The sequence below is a fragment of the Castor canadensis genome, chromosome 8, assembly GCF_047511655.1.
Source record: "Castor canadensis chromosome 8, mCasCan1.hap1v2, whole genome shotgun sequence".
NCBI lineage: Eukaryota > Metazoa > Chordata > Mammalia > Rodentia > Castoridae > Castor > Castor canadensis.
The window spans coordinates 47455049-47472063 of NC_133393.1; the positions used below are offsets into that span (position 1 = coordinate 47455049).

The 17015-nt window shown below is 46.8% G+C and overlaps 1 protein-coding gene across 11 annotated transcripts in view; it reads right to left on the bottom strand.

Moving 5' to 3' along the window:
* Rreb1 (ras responsive element binding protein 1) overlaps positions 1-17015 on the bottom strand; it is a 185643-nt gene that overhangs the window by 123149 nt on the left and 45479 nt on the right. For 3 of the 11 annotated variants that reach the window (XM_074082953.1, XM_074082944.1, XM_074082951.1), the window contains exon 1: positions 11522-11799. The exons of 2 other annotated variants lie outside the window; for them this stretch is intronic. The gene's annotated coding sequence lies outside the window, so the exon portion shown is untranslated. 6 more of the 11 variants (XM_074082945.1, XM_074082952.1, XM_074082947.1 and 3 more) reach the window with 5 other exon arrangements.

The following is a 17015-nucleotide window of genomic DNA, read 5'->3' on the forward strand; positions in this document are numbered from 1 at the left end:
CTTAATCCTGCATTCCAACCCCCGAGAATTAAAAAAAATCAGAGACCCAGAAGTCATCGCTTCTTTTCCCCACCCTACCCAGTCTTCAAATACTTCTTACCTCTTAAATCTCATCAAATTCATATAAATGCCCCATTTCTTCTGCAGCCATACTCCAGGCTACCACTGGTTTTCAAAACCTAGCCTTCAAACTGATCTTGCAAACAGAAGGTGAAACAGTGGCTTCCTTCTAGCCTGGTCTGTTCTCTACTGTGGGTAGGAGTGATGTTAAAAATTCGAATCCCAGTCAGAGAGGTGGTTTAAGCCTGTAATCCCAGACACTCATAGGATGGAGGTTCAAGGCCAACTGAGCAAGAGTTAGCAGGACCCCATCTCAACTTGTAAGCCAGATGTGGTGGCACAAAGCTGTCATCCCAACTACACAGGAAGGAAGATGGTGATCTGTGGCCAGACTAGGCAAACTCAAGTACCTACCTGAAAAGTAACTAAAAGTAAAAAAGGGCCACGGGTGTGGCTCAAGTGGTAGAGCACCTACCTTGCAAGTGAAAGGCCCCGAGTTCAAGCACCGGTACCGCCAAAAAAGAAAAAAAAAAAAAAGCAAATCTCATCATGCCACTCCTTGGTCTAATTTATTTTATAGCTTTCCACAGCTCTTAAGAACTCCAAGGACAATGTTCCTGCCCACAGCTACCTGACCATTCAAGTCAACTATTCCTTCTGGCATTCTTACCTTTTCTTCCTCTACACACACTGCACTTCTTACTTCCCTGAGCACATCTCCTCTTGCAACCTCAGGATCTCTGAATGAGCTGTTCTCAGAAGCACTCTTTCCTTCCTCTCATCCTTCAAGTATTAGCTCAAATGTCACCTCCACTGGATGATTTACTTGAGCTGCCACCCAAAACCCTCCAGTGCAATGCTTTCTTTGATCTGCGTCCCAGCATCCTCCACTCTTCCCCCACCACACACACACAGAGACCAAACTTGACTTCCTAAGTCCTTGTCATTTTTTTTTTTTAGCACTTAGCAAAGATGTCACTGACATGTTCTTGAACATGTCTCTTGGTATGCAACGTACCCTGTATGTAGCTAGCAACTCTCTTTCCCTTACTAGTAACCTTGGAGCTTATCACAGTGCCTCCACCCAGTACATATTCAAATATTTATTAAATAAATAAGAATCTGTAAATGATAAAAAAAGTAACACTGTGGGGTTGACAAATCTAGTGGTAGAAAACCATCTGTTATCCAAAAAAAGAGTCTAAATCTGATATTCAAATGTCCGCAATAAAATATTTTAAGGGGGTTGTGAAGCCTAATCAAGCTCTTGAACAACCACCAATGATTCTTGAGAACCTTATTTTCATGATTTAAATGCAAATCAAGTATAGCCTACTGGTAGAGCACTTGCCCACCACTAAGCATGTACAAGGCACTAGGTTCCACCCCTGGAAGCATAAATAAAGAACTACAAGTCATATTCAAAGACATATAAAAAAAGTCTCCTTTAAACTATACCTGAAGTCAGATATGGTGGTACATGACTGTAATCCCAGCACTCAAGAGGCTGAGGCAAGTGGATTAAGAGTTCAAGGCCAGCCTGGGCTACATAACAGACAGATCCTGTCTCAAAAAATAAACAACAAATACATAGATATATATGTAAACTTGTTTTCAGACTAGGAACATAGAGCTCAGGAACAGTGCTTGAACTAGTATGTACAATACTTTGGGTTTGATCCCCAGTGCTTACACAAACACACAATGTAAATCAGACTTGATTTCAAACTTTAAGGAGAATGGTTTAATCAAATACATATAGATTTAACAAACTAAGTCATGGAAAAGCTGCTCACGAAGTTCACTGAGGGCTGGAGGAGTGGCTCAAGAGGTAGAGCTCTTGCAAAGCAAGTGAGAGGCCCAGAGTTCAAACCCCAGTACCACAAAAAATAAATAAAATTATCCCAAAACATCCAAAGTCCTACAATGAAAGAGAAAATGGCTTTTTAAAAATCTCTTTTCACCAGATGTAGTAGTGCATGCCTGTAATTCCAGCACTCAGAAGGCTGAAGCAGGATGATTGAGAGTTCAAGGCCAGCCTGGGCTACCAGAGCAGACCCTGTCTCAAAATAACAACAAAAATCTATCTTCTACATCAGAGAGAAAAATAAAGCCTCCTTAGAAGTAAAACTAAGTTAAAATATCATCAGAATATATCTGCCAGACCAAAGACTAAACTCTACTCAGCAGGTAAACACTTTAAAGAATATTTGAAGTTAGCGCGCACGTGTGCATGTGTGTGTGTATTCTGCTGAATCTTGCACATACTAGGTACTAATACATTTTTAATCAACTAAGATTTCACCCTGAAATACTCTAAATTTCTGTCATGTAGATTTTTTCCTTATTTTCATCTTTTTAAAACTCATTATTTCGAAAGGAAACCCATTCATGTGGCTCACACTGTACTGTGAAAGCCCACCCCATCTTCCTGTGTCTTCCCGTGTCTGAAAACAACATGCATCTGTTTTAAAAGAAAGTTAACACAAGGCTGCAGTGATCTTGTGCATCTAGAGAAACGTTTTGTTGTACAACACTCTCAGCATAAGGGAAGCTCCCCTAAAACAGTGAAAATGACTCTGTATAGATACGACCTAGTTAACTTTATCGGGTATGTACACAGCACACACAAATGAAGAAAAGACATACACCTTATACCCTTCTGTTTTGGCATTTTGTTTTAAATCCACCGAGTAATGGCAAAAAGAGTAAAATTACACATAGACCAACACTCTCATTATCTCATACCACTAATGAAACAACCTCTAACTAAGCAGAAAAAAATGAACCCACACATTGGAGCTCTGAGATGATTTCTGACTTTGATCTGGGCGCCCATCTCTCCTATTTAATGTAAACTTCAAACCAAGAGCCATTGAAAGTGGTTATAATTAACCACTGTCCCGGGTGACAGCTTTTAGTGCAACAAGGCATTAACAGGGTTTTGTTTTTGCTTTCCCCTCTTTAAATTTCCAACTTTTATTTTAGGATTTCTGAGATTCAAGTCTTTCCCATCAGTGTGCACCTAACACCAAACTTTTGCATGATGGGTGTGCTGAAAACGACCATTTATGTCTGTTTCCTTTGCTGAATTTGTTGTGCCATTCAGGACTCAGCTTCCAAATTACATGTGGCTGTTCTCCAAAGACTCTCGTTTTTGTATTAGATATCAACACACGCTATCAAGCGAGCACCAACTCTGCAGTCGTTGGGCTGGCAAGGTGCAGGGGATGGAAAAATGTTCTTGAGATGGGGGACATGCTGGGAGATAAATTACAGACAGACAGATGTGCTTGATGAGGGTAAACATTATTCTGGAAGAGGTAGTATTTGAGCCAGGTCTTGAAAGAAGAGTAAAAAATGTTCTTTGCTGGGGAAGGGGATGGGGACACACCATAAGGAGAAATCCATGCAAAACTTATCAGAGTAGAAGGGGTGGAGAAGAGAGGGTGGGAAGAGCAGAGGCTAGAAATTTAGTTTGGAAGCAGATGATGAAGGTCCTCATATGTCAAGTGAAGGAGCTTGGATTTCTTCCTCTGGACAACAGGGAGCCAAGAGATGTTTTTAAGCAAGCAAACAACACATGCAGCTCTAGGTTTTGAGGATGAGGGCTCTGGCAGCAGCGTGCAGGATGAACTGTAGTGGGGAGGAACTGGTGGCAGGAAATTAACTTAGGAGGCGTTTGCGACATGATGAGGGTTTCTGCTGAACAGGGAGCAGAGAGACGAGCCACAAAAGGCAGTGAGGTTCATGACCTAGCAGACGGGGTGGACAAACCATGCGTGGCACATCACTTTCCAGAAGGCAGGGCGATGACTTTCGTTTTTACAAGTACCTGCAGGGCACAGTGCCTGAAGGCTCCAGCTTGGGAGAAGTTGTAAATGGAGAGAAAGTTGGGAGTTGCCAGTTTATAGGTGAGAGGAGAGAGCAGAATGCACAAGGTGACAGGACTGCAGAGGTGGCTGCTGAGCTATGGTCTCAATATAGTCCATCCACGGATGTGAGAGGTAAAAAGAGCCGTGGGTCCAGAGTTACACGTGTCTGTAAGGAAAGTGGGCCTCCAGGCCCTTGTAAGGACCACTGTCTGCCCACCACTGGCAGCCCTTTCTTTTCCAGACGTCTGCCTTTTTCTTCTCACCCTGTGGTTGCCTCCCGCCTGATGAGAGGCCTGAAGAAGTGACAGGGGAGACCCAAAACAAGGATCAAGCAAATAGCACTTGTGGATCACTTTTGTCAGTATGCTAGACATTTCTGGCCAGAGGTCTGGAGTCCCCAGAACACACAAATAATCACTGTCTCCTATCCTTTATTGCCTCGCTCCCTCCCCTCCTTGCCTTCCTAACCCTCCAAGCCCTGGAGCAACTGTGCACCCACCCTCTCAAAGAGAAGACATCTGGACAGAAGACCCCACTCAGAAAAACTGCCCTCTAAGAAGGACAATACTTATGTAAGAATTTTACAAAACTTGAGAAAACAAAATAAGGGAAACTATGAGTGCAAATGCATCAAGCAAGTAAGGCTACTTCAAACACTAAAAAAAAGGTATACTGCACCTAACGTAAAACACAGAGCCTGGCAAGTCACCATACCAGAGCACTTTCCTAAATGGCTCTAGTGACTCGAGAAGCTGAGCCACCTTCCAGATCCACTTTCCTGTGCCAACAAATCTGGTTTGTTTTAGAAGCAGATGCATTCTTGAACTTTTATTTACTGAGTTTTCAAATACATTTCACACCATGTCTTCCCCACCCCCCAATTTTCTGTGAAACCTTGAACCTGCCAACCAAGGTATCTCCCAAGCGTGTAATAAGAGCTTACTTGCTTTATGGGATTTCAGATCTCCAAATACAGCACATGCAACACAGAGAGCACACTCAGTCTACTTGCAGATAAGACAAGCCACAGCCACTGTGATCTTTTTTCCCCCCTGTGCTGGGGATCAAACCCAGGGCCTAGCTAAATGCATATTAGGTAAGAGTTCTATCACTGAGCTACATCCCCAGGCCAGCTACTGAACTTTTAAAGCAGGCTTTCTTGATATTGGCTCCTGAATGCCTGAGGCTGAATAACCAATGCTTGGTTGTGAGGGGCTGTCCAGTGCATGTAGGAGGTATACCAGCATCTCTGGTCTGTACTCACCAAAGGCCCAGCAGCACTCCTTCACAGAGCAAGACACTCCAAAATGTCTCCAGACATTGCTAAATGCCCCTGGGGGCAGAGCCACCAGGATGACAACCACTCCTTTGAAGAGTGAGTCCTAAGCTTGCTGACTGCCTTTTCCTTAAAATCCATCCCTAAGTGAATCTTTACTGGTTCTGTTTGCTCCAGTGCTGGAAGCAAAGAGAAAGTGCTGCATTTTTACCATTTGAGAGAACTCCTAGGCAAATCCAGCCAAAGGTAATGGAGTTGTGCAAAATTCTGGAAAGGAAATCCAGACTGGATACCCTCAAAGCTTCCTGAGCTCAAAATGTACCACATTCTTCCATATATAGATTTCGACTTTCTGGAACATTAATTTTGTCCTTCCAACAATCCCATGAGTTAGAAAAGCTACTAAGAGATGTGCGTGACCACGTTCATCTGGCGTAATGCTGCCAAGGACCGAAGTTTCCTTTTTAATTCTTTTACACCTTCAAATTCAACCACAGAATCCAGTTCAGAAGGGTTTGGTCTTATTTTAAACTAGCAACAATGAGAGAGAGAGAGACAGAGACAGAGAGAGAGATACACATAGTACTGATTAAATAGCTAAGTCCTCTGAGGCCAAGCTGATTTTTAAAAGCAGTTGTTCTACAGCACTAGGCTAGGTGGAGTTAAGAGTCCCAGGTCAGGGTTGATTTCTTACCAGCCCAAGGGTGGACCACAGCATAGCTGTAAAACAGTGCTGCTATGAACATAAACTTAAGAGTCTTTGCTAGAGGACTTCACAAAAGCAGGCTGAAACTAACTTTGCCCAAGGTACATCCAAATGAAAAAGAAAATTTTAAAAGTAATTCAACCACCAGATGTATCAAACACTGCTATAATAATCCTACTCCAGTCTCTAAAAAGGAGGTGGGGGGATGAAATACCAGGCAAGCTCAGAGGAAAAACAAATAGAGCATTTAAAAGCTTTATCTAATTACCCCCACTGAGACTTTTTCTCTTCAGCCAGGCTGTCTGACAAAGCCAGTGGGGGTTTTCATTCCTTCTCCACCCTGCGAGTTTCACCGCCCTCAGGAGTCTTGGAGCCCTCAGGTGAATCCCAGCAGCAGCAGCAGACAGGACTGGGACTTCACAGAGGTTTTCAAATTCTCTTAGCATTACTTGCTTGAATCACACAGAACAAACAGTCTCCACCCTCTCCCACTGCTTTGTCTGAAGCACCTATTCACAGGCAGCCACCTTTACTGATGGGCAGACCTGCTACCCCATACCCTGCAGGGCCGTCAAAAGCAGGATGCACTCGGTGGCTGGGCTGACAGCTCCCTGCCCCTCCTTCTCCCCCCAACCACTGCTGCCAACAAGCAGGGTGCAATCTCCAACCACGCTCGGCTGCCCTTCAGGCCACACTGGGCACCCAGGGAACGTGACAAGAAAGACTGAGAAAAGTCGAGAGGATGACACTGCCCAACAAGACTAACTGCTAACCAGGAAAAGCTCCTCCCCACCTTCCTCATTCTTCTACCTCGCAGTAAAGAAAACACCAGCAGCTGGGTTTCCTTTCTGTAGTCTGCCTTCCATGTGGGAGTGGGGGAAATTAAAAGTAAGTGATGCATTTCAGAAAGCACATCGTATGCCTCCCTCTGAGTCTCAGATGGTACACCTTTTACCTCTGATTTATGGGGATCTCCCTCACCCCAACCCAGGTGTGGAAATCACTCTCTGACCCCTACTTTTTAAAGAGGGCCCTGGCTATTTCTACCCAAGAATCACTTTCTAATTCTAAAAAGAGAAAACAAAACAAAAAACCCTATTTATCAATTTCTTAGTTTTACTTGAATATAAAAAATATGACAGCAATGCCTGCTCAATAGGTCAGATGTACACAAATGACCTTGAGGCAGGGAAGCTCTGGCTCTGCAGTGGCCTGCCATTCAACCAAGGTGATGGTTACCAGTCATGGCTTCACCCAGACTTCAACCTTTTATCTCACTGAGAAACTTCAAGATCCTTCAAACATACTTAAGGCAGAAATGTAAGTCAAATCACAATTGATTTTGTTTTCTAACACTTAGGCAGTCCTTCCAAAGACTTTCTGAACCTAATAGGATTTTTTTTTTTTTTTAACTGGGCCAGAGAAGTGGGTGATAAAGGAAGAGCCATACTGGGACCTAATGTAGGGGGAAGAAAGCTATTATCCCCACACCACAAGAGACTGTACAGCACAGTATCTATCAATACTATATTGTACGCTGCCTTTTGAATGCAAATCTTTTCAATAAAGGTAAGACATTACTTTTGCGTATTCCAAAACCAAACAAACAAATCTGTTATTGATGTACGAAAGGAAATGAAGTTATACACATTTCCCCGGAAAGGTTTAACCTAAACACATTGGTAATAGACAAGAAGTCGGCCCAGACAGGCTGCCATATGACACCACAAGGGCTGGGTCAGAGAATCCTCAACTCCAATGAAAGACACTGACAAAAGAAAGTCATTTAAATATAATAACAAAATCAACTTTAACACCCCATATTCTTAGGTCAAAGGACATGAAGGATTCAGAAATTAATTAAACCTAATAAATAATGTAAAACAGGGAAGGACTCCCTTTCAAAAATGCATCAGTTAATTTTAGCATCCTTCTGTTTAGCTGCTTAGCAACCCTTATCCTATGACCTTCTAAGCACCACCTACTTTTCAGAAGGATAATGAACAGAAACATTAAAAGGATCCACTTGTGACTGCTTCTAGAAAGCCTGTTCAACCAATTCTTTAAAAGTTAATATTAATTATGCCATGCAAAACCCTAGGAAGGTAGAATTTTTCGACTTCATTAACCAGGAAATTTCCTTAGCTGACACTGATAAATGTTAGCAAGTGAGCACACAATAGCAAATGCTTTCAAACTGACTTAGGAAGTAGACCAACACAGTTCAAAATTGAAGGGTAATAACAGCTAGCTATGCCTGGCTTAGAGCAGGTAACCAGTACACATCTGTTGATCCGAGGCAGGACTAATACAGGTAGGCTTTCTTTTCTTCCTTCAACATTCTGTACCACACCTGCCTAGCAAGTGTGAGGCCTGAGTTCAAACCCCTGTACCACCAAGAAAGAAAAGAAAAGAAACATTCTGTACCTGTGTTGGATGTACAGGAGACCTCAGGAGTCTGCCTGAAGATATCTAAAATAAAAGCCCCTTCAATCCAAAGGTTACTGGTTGGATGATGTAAATGGTTAGGAATGGATGCACCACCTGTACCAGCTGAGTCAGAGGCATGCTCCTCATCACATAACAAGCACTGTCTTCCGTAAGGGCCTACAGTCTGAGTTTCTGATGAGAAATCAAGTGGTGTGTAGGAAAACTCAGAGAATCACACTCCCCATACTAGTAAGCAGAGCAACATTTCTTAAAGAGTATCTCATACCCAGCAAATTCTCTTTAAAAACAAAATATCCCAAAACACAATTTAGCAGTAACTTTTTTTTTTTTCTTTTTTTTGGTACTGGAGCTTGAACTCAGGGCCTACACCTTGAGCCACTCTATCAGCCCTTTTTTTGTGAGGGTGTTTTCAAGATAGGGTCTCATGAACTATTTGCTGTGCTGGCTTCAAACCACAGTCTTCCTGAGTAGCTAGGATTACAGGCATGAGCCACCAGTATTTTTCAGAAGGATAAGACTGCAAGATCATTAACCTGAACTGGAGAAAGGGAAACAAATAACTAAATCAAAGTATTCCTCTCTCCCTTTCTTTTGTTTAAAAAAAGGGGGGAGGGGTATTTTTCACACATTTAAAACTTGATTAAAGCTATTCGAACGTTTAATTCATCAGCTGTAACCAAGACTTAAAATACATCAAAGCAGGACCCATCAGCAGAGGGGCAGCGGTTAAAAAATAGAAAATAAAAAATAAAACGAAACCAACGGTCCACTCTTGCTTATATTATTTGAAGAGTATTTTGAACCCATTCTTTCAAAAGTTCTGTAAACTCTTGAAGGAAGCACAGATTTTTTTTGTTTTTAAAGAAGAGATTTAAGCCAAGATATTGGCTTCTAATTCGGGGTTCCGTGTGAAATGTCTTAGAAGCCATACCTGCCTACTAGAGAAGCACCAAATGTAGAGGATGCTTGTCAGGGTGTGAAAAACAAAAGCACACCGCCCTCATTTCCCCACTTTCCACTTCAATTAACTTAGCTAAGCATACACTCGCACACATGCACAGTCCACTACAATTATCTATCTGCAAAAAAGAAAAGTCTCAAAAAATAGGAGAGGCACATCAGCAACGCAGCCTTTGCACAATCAAGTCTCAAGACAGAACTAGCTCGCGAATTTCCAACATCCCTATCCAACAGGCAAACTTTCTTTCCATTGGCGTTTGAAAGACTAAGCTTAAATCTAAACTCTGAAACAAGAACGAGAGTGAACGGTTCTACTGATGAAAACCTCCGGACAGGTTTTTCAACATACCAAAAAGTTGTACTTTATATTCACCTCTCTATCGGTCTCTCCAGCACCACTACTTTAGCATCCCCCAAAGAAAAAGACCCCCCTCTCATCCAAAGTGCCCCCGAAAGTGTGCTGCTGCTGGCTCTGAAGCCGTGTAGAATTTCGTAATGGAATGTGAACTGCTCGTCCGGATCTGGGCTCACGTTCTATCTCCTAACCAGTAAGGAGCGAGGGAGGGCAAATCTGCTGAGCAAGGAGAAATACTTTCCTCCTCTTTTATAACCCATCACCGATGCACCGCGGACGAGGGACACGAGCTGCACGCGGCGCCTGTCAAGCGGCCCGCCGGCCCGGTCGCCCCGTGGGGTCCCCGCACCCCCAGACCCGCAGGCACTACGGCCGCACCCCTCACTCACCGGCGGCCCGGGGAGCGGGTCACATCCTGGACGCGACCCTGGCCCCAACAGAAAACACGCCGCCTCCCAGGGAGGGGGCCGGCGACGGGAAGGACCTCCCCTGCTCCTTAGCAACCATTAAGATCGCAGTTTCCTAAGAGACCGCGAGCGGGGAGGGGGCGCGGAGAGCTGGGCCCGAACGAGGGGGGGGGCATCAGGTTCCTCGCCCCCCCTCACCCCCGCCCGCCAGCTCGGCCTCCCCCGCCCCTCGCTCGACGCTGCGGGCCAGGATGGGAGGAGGAAGCGAAGCCCCAGAACTCGCGAAAAATTGGTCCAGCGGGCTGCGGACAAAAGTTTCCGAGCGCACTCCACAGCTGGGCGGCGGAGCGGGCCGGCGGCCGGCCCCGCCTCGGATGCTCCCGGCCTCCTTCCTGTGCTCGTGACGGCGCCCGGCGCCGAGGCCCCCCCCCCCTCCGCGATGGGCTCGCTCCACACCGATGGCTCCCACGAAAACACGTACCCCACCAACCGAAGAGCCACAAACAATACGCGCCGGCAGGTCTCGGGCCCCTCCGCCCCTAGGGGCGGTGGTCTGCGTGACCCCCCACCACGAGCCGGGAACCCGCGAGGGCTCGGGGCTGCCTGCGGCCCCTCCCGGCCGGCGTCGTCCGCCCGGGAGGATCAAAGTCCGCAGAGCAAGGGCGCGGCGGATGCTCCCACCGAGCAGCCCACCCCCCCCCGCCCCGCGCACGAGCACTCCAGGCGGACACCCCCCCCACACACACACCAGGGCACCCCCGGGATACCTTGCGGCGGCGGCAGGCGAGGGCCGTCATCTCCGCGCTTCCCGGCCGGAGAGGGACTCGAAAGTATGTAGGAGAAAAGTTTCCCCTCCCACATGGGGGGGAGGATGTCGGGGGAGAGAGGGCGGAAGATGGAGAGCAGCGCTGGGAAGATGTTTCTGGCCGGCGGTGCGCGCACCATCCGAGTCCCCGCGGTGCTGGTTAAAAATAAACTCGGCGGCGCGGGTCGGGCTGGATTCCTGCGCTCGGACGGCTAATATGGATGCGCATCAGGTCCTGCTGGCGGGCGCTGCGGCGACTCGCGCCGGGAGCTGGTTGGCAGAGCCGGCAGCTCGGGAAGGGGAAAGGAGCGGAGGAAGGGGAGGAGGAGGAGGAGGAGGAGGAGGAGGAGGAGGAGGAGGAGGAGCGGCCCGGCGCGCAGCCCGAGGGGAGAGGGCTGCCCGCTCATCCCCGCCGGCCCGGCCCCACCGCCCCGAGCGCACGCTGCGCGGCGTGGGGCGCGCGTCCCCAGCTCCGCGACACGCCGAGTTTCAAAAGTATAACTCGCTCTGCAGCCTTCACCCTCCCCATCTCCAAAAAAGTTCTTGAAAAGGTCGCTCCGGCTGTGTCCCGAGACATCTCACTGCCACCCAAGGACCGCGAGCTGGAACCCAGGGCGCGTACTTACGGCCCGGCAAGGCGCTTGGCTCCCATGCATGATGCGGTGGGCACCGGTGGGCTTCAGGGAGAGAACGAGGAGAGATGCAAACTTGTTCCGGAAAAGGAATCAAAATGGCGTTTCTGGATGTGCAAAGTTCATCAACTTCGCAGTCACTTCCCCTCCTCCTCTTCTCCCACAGGGAGGGAGGTGGGCGAGGAGCTGGCGACCCCGTTGCCCCAGCCGTCGTCTCGGCCCCCGCCTCGGCCCCCCGCCCCGCTTTCTCGCCCGCACGCTCGGAGGCTTGCTCTCCCCCTCTCACCCTGATAAGTAGACACATCACGTGTTGCTCCTGCGAGTCTCCTGGGGACGTGTTACTGAGCGGCCGCGGCGGCGGCGGCAGCGGCGCGAGCTGGGGGGGGCGGGAGGACCGCGGTACCCGCCCGTCCCCACCGCCACCCCCGCCCCGATTTTAACAGGGTGACCGCAGTTGCCACCATCCCGGGATGGATGGAAGTGGCGTCCCCAACTCCCCCACCCCGCAACGCAGCCCCAGGTTTGCCCCACGCCCTCGGGAGGCGCCCCGGGCGGGGTGGAGAGCCCGGTCGCCAGAGGGGAAGGGTCTCGGCGGCGTCAGCTGAGCGTTATTCCGATCTGCCCGGCGCTCACCGGTGGCCACCTTCTCTGGCCGCCGCGCCCCCTCCCCTCCAGTCCCTCACTGCCGGCGGCTCCCGGCTTTCCATCACTTTACAACACGGTTTGTTTCACTATTTTAACGGAGGAAGAGGAGAGGCAGCGATGCCAGGGAGGAGCGAGAGGGGCGCCTCGGAGGCCGGGGGTGGGGGCGTCAGCGTGGCAGTCGGGGATCCCTGGCCGGCGCCGCCCCTCTTGATCTGGGAGTGGGGGCCCCACCCGCCCTGTTCTCTCCGCACGCGGTCCTCGCCCTGCATCCAGGTGGGGCGAGTAGAGGATGGGGCTGGAGATTAAGGAGCAGGCTCTTTACCCCGCCCCCAGCTTCACTCAGTTCCTCTCCCAGGTTCGTCCTTGTCATGCTGGGCTTCCCGGCGACTGTGCTCTCCGTCTAACAAACGCAACGGACCTCGACTTCTGTCACCGTCCCTTCCCCACACCACACAAATGATGCTTCAGCGGAGGCTGCCTCTGTCCGCGAGGGGCCGAGGATGGCGCCTACCGCCACCGTGTCCCCACCCCGCGACGGAACGGCTGATGCTGTGTCATCCACGTCTCCCTCCAAGGCGTCAGGGAAGCCACATGCAATATCTCTTTCTCGCAGAGGGCTCCTGTTTCAACCCTGAAAAGCAGGGGCCCTCCTCCGAGCCGCTCTCCATCCCTGCGGCTCCTGCTGCCACCACGCACTTAGCCCAGATTGTCTAGCCCCGAGTTATCACCGAGCCCAGAGAAACCAGGCCTAGGCTGTGCTTCCTCCATAAAGCAGCTGACATGTTTCCAACTGGTAATACTTTTCCTACTTAGCTTCCAAAAGGAGCCTGTTCTCTGCCTTGGAGTACGTCTTCAGAAAGATAAGGATGATTTTCCTTGTTGAAAATAAACACCATGCACGCCCCCAAAATCCGCAGATGAAAGCGCAGAGAATAAGTCTGCAGAATTATGTGTAAGGCTAATTAAGCCAGATGCGGAAAGCTGGCTGCTGGCTATTTACTATGACCTTTGCCCTGGGCTCCACCCCAAGGGCTCCTCTGAGAAGCCTTAACACCCTACAAAGTTGTAAGCTCCAACTTAACTTGAGGCCTTCCTTCAAATGAACTCTAGTTTTCAGGGCTGCAAACAGAAGTGTCTGTCTAGGATGGACTGAATGGATAAGCCCTAGGCAAGATATAAGTCTCTAGAACCAAAGAAAAGCAGTTGGACCATTACCCCTGCCTTGAGATAAGTAGGCTAAACCACAGCCCAAGAGGGAACTAATTCAGCTGGCTGGTTCTCTGACTTCCAGTCATCAGAATTAAGTTTTCAGAACCTGTTATGTTTCCCAGGGTCTACTGTTTACTGAGGAAAACTATCCCGAGAAATTAAGCCTTCCCCAGCCCCTGTCCCAAGTGTTACTGTCACATGGTTTTTTGAAGAGTAGCCTGCCAGGGAGGAAATGGGCAGGTCTCTAAACAGAAGTCCTAATTCACACAGTGTTAGAATTGAATCCTTGTCTTGTGTTTCCAGCTTGTAGCATGTTCCAATAAGAAAGCAGAGGAAGGGTACCTGGGCAGTGCTACTCTATTGACTTGCCAGCCTCTGATTCAGGAGTTAGCTTTGCCTGGGTCTTTCCATTCAGTGATTTGTTTTGTTCTTTTTGAGACACTAGGTAGCTCAGGCTGGCCTCAAACTCATCATACTCCTGCCTCCATCTCCCAAGTGCTGGGATTACAGGTGTGTATCACCATGACTAGCCAATGATAGGTTTGGAATAGGAATGCTCTCAAAATTGGAACTGTACTTGTAATTTAGCATATTCTGTAAAAATCCTTTCAAACTTCCAAAGCCATGTGAATTTTCATTACAAGTCACAACCTCTGTAATCCCATCTAGATAATACTGGCAACTAAAACGAGAGAAAACTATTTTATTAAAAGCCACTTTTGGACTCTTATGATACTAGGACCTTGCATTCCTCATTTTTAGCTAATTAATAAGCTTGGAAGTCAAACCACGTAGTCAAAGTTTTGTTCTTATTTCATATAAATATCACTTATCCCATAAATATTTATTAAACATCTAATAGGTAAAAATAGTCATGCTATCAAAACCATGATGGGATACAACTTCACACAAAGATGGCTATAATCAAAAAGTTAGATAATAGTGCTGGCAGGGATATGGAGAAACTGGAACCCACATACATTCTCGGCGGGAATGAAAAATGGTGTATTTTGAAAAATAGCCTGGCAGTTCCTCCAAATGTTAAACACAAAGTTATCACATGACCCAGCAATTCCCCTCCTAGGTGCATACACAGAAATGAAGATGTATGGTTACTCAAAAAATTTGTATACTGATATACAAAGAAGCATTATTCATAATAGCTAAAAGGTAGATAACTCAAATATTCATCAACTAACAAATGAATAAACATAAGGTGGTTTATGCATACACAAACCATTATTAAGCCACAAAAAGGAATGAAGAACTGCTACATACTACAGCATGGATGAACCTTGAAAACATGAAGCTAAATGAAATAAGCCAGGCCCCAAAGGACAAATATTGTCTGATTCCATTTATATGAAATATCCAGAACACGTAAATCTAGAGAAGTAGATTCGTAAATCTAGAGAGAGAAGTAGATCCTTGGTTACCTAGGGCCAAGGATTTGGAGAGAAATGGGGATCGATTGCTAATGCTTATGGGGTTTCTTTTTTGGAGTGATAAAAATGTTCTAAAATTAATTGTGGTTACAGTTACACAACTAAATAAGTACACTTAAAATTGAATTATATATTTTAAATAGGTGAATTGTATGGTGTAATATCCCAATAAAGTGATATGTGCATACATATATGGAACCATGCTAGCTTCTATAGGGGAGCAGAGGTGTAAAAATGGGTAATTTATAATCCAGCCTTTAAAAAGTTTATAATTGGATCTCTTCACACAAAGTATCAAGGAATTCAAATCAACACGTATAATAAGCAGCATTAAACAGGTACAAAATTCTGGAGTTTAAAGCTAGGTATGGTGGTGCATGTCTGTAATTCTAGCACTCAGGAGGTTAAGGCAAGAGGATTTTGAGGTCAAAGCCAGACTAGGCAATACCCTAGCTCAAAACCAAACCAAAACAAAACAGAAAGAAAGAAAGAAAGGGAGGAAGGAAGGAAAAAAAGAAAGGAAATGAAAGAAAGAAAGAAAAAGAAACAAAGAAAAGGAAGGAAGGAAGGAAGGAAAGGAAAGGAAAAAAGAAAGGAAGGGAAAAAAGAAAAAAGAAACAATTCTGGAGTTTAGAGCAAAGAGATCTCTTTACTTCTGGCAAAAGTGATCAGAGCCCGACATTGTGGTACACACCTGTAATTCCAGCTATTTGAGAGGCAGAGACAGGAGGAAAATAGTTTGAGACCATACTTCAAAACCACATTGGGCATGGTGGCCCTCATCCGTAGTCCCAGCTAATCAGAAGACAGAGATCAAAGAATCATAGTTTAAGGCTAACCTAAGCAAAGTTAGTGGGAAAACATATCTGAAAAACAAACTAAAAGCAAAAGGGTCAGGCGTGGCTCAAGTGGAAGAAGAGCCCTTGCCTAATAAGATTGAGGCCCTGAGTTCAAATCACCCTCCCCCCAAAATGTGATCAGAGAAAGCTTCATGGGAAAGAAAGCAGTAGAACTGAGCCATGGAGAATAGCTAGCAATTCAGAAAATGGAGATTGGGATTAAAAATGGCAGACTAGTCACCTGAAGCATATACACACATACATATACATACACATACACATACACATACACATATTATGTGTCCTGTCCTGAGATCAGTAAAGATTCTAGCAGTGCTGGATTATAACATATACAGGAATAGAGAGGTGATGACAATGAAAGGCAAAAAAACTGGGCTATGCCATAAAGAATTTTGAATCTCAGCCATGGAAAACCTCAGATACGCAGGATGGGGGAGGAGGTAAAGGGAATGGAGGAGGGAAGATCAAGAACCACTTCAGGGGGCTGGTGGAGTGGCTCAAGGGGTAGAGTGCCTGTCTTGCAAGCACAAGGCCCTGAGTTCAAACCCCAGTACCACCAAAAAAAAAAAAAAAAAGAACCACTTCAGGGCAAGAACTGAAAGAAAAGCAACTGGTGGACCAGGAATAGGGGTGGGATATGGGGGTGAAGAAGTCAAGGCCAAGATGATGCTTAGATCTTAGGTAGCTGAGAGAAAGACAAAAATGAGAAAGTCAGAGATGGGAGCCCATCTGAGGTAGAAGGTCACAGAGTAGGTGACACCAAGCCTCCAGAGAGAAATGGAAAACACAGCTGTACCATGGAAAATAATCATGAAGGAAAAGGATGTAGACAGTGGAGAAGGCTGCTTGGATGAGGTGACAGAATTCACTGAATCTCACAAAATGTGTAGGTGTCCCCAGGCAGAGAGGAGGGGGCAGGGAGCAGCAGGCACAAGGGCACAGAGAAGTAACACAAGGTCACGTTCCTGAACTGCAAATACCTCACCCTGTGGTAGCAGCAGAGGAGGGAGGAGGGGAGGCAGCAAGAGATGGGGCTAGAGCAATAGCTGGGGGCAGATCACCAATAGCTGTAAACCTTGAAGGGAACTTGGACTTCATCCAAGAAAGGGCTTAAGGGGAGGAGCAGGAGGAGGAGGAAGAAGAGTACTTTGTGGTACTATGGAGAATGGTCTGGAGGATGACAAGATGAGACAGGAAGGCTTGTTAGGAATGAATAGAAGAGTTCACCTAAAAAAGGAGTAAAGACCCAGTTAGACACTGGCTGTAGGGATGGAGGGGACATAATTGACTTGAGACATAACTAGACCATAGTATCAACAGAATCTGACC